Below are 1,853 nucleotides of genomic sequence, written 5' to 3'. Positions count from 1 at the left end.
ACACTTGTACAGCGTTTGTTGTTGCTCTTTTCACAATAGCTAAGAGATGGAAGCAACCTGTGTCCCTCAACTGACAAGTCATTAACAAAAATGTCCTATATTTACACAATGGAGTTCTATTCAGCAGTAAAGAAACATGAAATAATGAAATTTTCCGATAAATGGATGGATCTAAAACTGTAATTCTAAGTAACACAGACTCAGAAAAACAAAAGAAGTTTGTTCTCCCTTGTTTGTAGATCCTAGCACCAAATCCTTTTATATTCCATGTTCTTTTAATACGATGATGCTGTACAGCAATCTTTTCTGTGTGAAATAACTGCCATCATCACAACTTCAGCTGTGCCTGCTTGCTAAACATCGTCACAGTTGGGCTTGCTGACAGTTGTGCTCCTTCATTAAAGGAGAGGCAAGCAAGGTTAGCGGACCCTCACTAGAGTATCCAGCCACTCTTCCTAGCCAACTGTATGTAATTTGTCCCTAATCACACATGGTCTCCTGGATTTGGGGAGGACTAAAGTATATAATCTTGGAAAGGCTAGGAAAAGAAGGCTTGACCCACGCCCCCAGGTCACTCATACCCCTCAGCAACCCCTCAGTCATCTCTGTAAGTAAGCTCAGTAAATTCATTGATTCCCCAGGAAAACTTTAATCAAACATTGGTTTGACACTAGAGCCTTAAAAGGAGATAAACATTGCTTAGTAACCCCAGGAAAAGAATTCTCGCAACAGATGGAAAATTTATTTGTTAATGTTATTATGTCTCATAATTAGTAAAAAAGAAAATGAGAATGTAAAAGATGATAAAAGGATATGGGAATGGAGATATTTTCCAAACTATATGACAAATATATATCTAGTCAAGGTTTATCTGAGAATATTTGTTTCTTCACCCAAACTTTATCTACATAGCACATGGTAATTAAAAGTACTATGGTAGAACTAACCTTATTGGATGTTTAACAGCCATACTTTGAGGCCTATACTAATCTGGTCAGAAGGACTTAAAGAACAGTTTTTGCTCCTTGCCCTCCAAGGTCAACTAAGTTCCAGGGGACAAAATGTCCTGTAACTGTGGTGATTCACCTGTCCTCCTGTTCAGGGAGGCCATGGAAACCCCACCAGATGGACTTGAACCAGTGTCCAGCCTACATAGAGGAGGGTCAACTCAGAGGAAACATTTCCTCCATGCTTGCAAGTGAAGCCAGCCACGGTCAAGCAGGACCTTTGACTTATCTTCATATAGATGAACCTGGTCAAAGAAAGGAGCCAGGGGCTCCTCCAAAGCCCATGTGATCCCTGAAGAACAGATCTTCCAATGACCTGAAGAGTAAAAATAAATTGGTTTATTTGGGCCAACTGTACAGTTTTAAACACCCAAAAGGAAAGTACAGTCATCAGTATATTTCTTTAAGAGTTCAAGGGATTATACTTCCCAGACATTAGGCTTAAGTTCATATAAAGTGTTATTTAGACAATTATTTCTCATTGATGATTTTGTTTCTAAGCAGAAAGTACTGCTCAGATGTAAGACTTCAAATCTTGGTCTGCAATACTGTAGTGCCCATCTGTAGCTAAGGGGAATAACCCACTGTTGTTCTAAAATGATGGATAAATTTGTTTTCTCCCCCTATCTAGAAGCCTTTTAGAGGGAAATGACACTGATTCTAGCCACTCCAACAGCTATCAGAATACCTGAAAGCAAATCCTGAGTCCATCACTCTCGAAAAGAAAAATAAGGAGGAACCCAATAGAGAGATGCTTTTGGAAGCTCTCATCAAGAAATGCCAATGGACTCTGATATAAACATTTAAAATTTTCCCTGTTCTGACTTTTTTCTGGTTCCCTGTCTA

Source organism: Nannospalax galili, unplaced genomic scaffold, assembly GCF_000622305.1.
Source record: "Nannospalax galili isolate Female #2095 unplaced genomic scaffold, S.galili_v1.0 scaffold28, whole genome shotgun sequence".
Taxonomy (NCBI): Eukaryota; Metazoa; Chordata; class Mammalia; order Rodentia; family Spalacidae; genus Nannospalax; species Nannospalax galili.
This window is presented reverse-complemented; position numbering follows the sequence as displayed.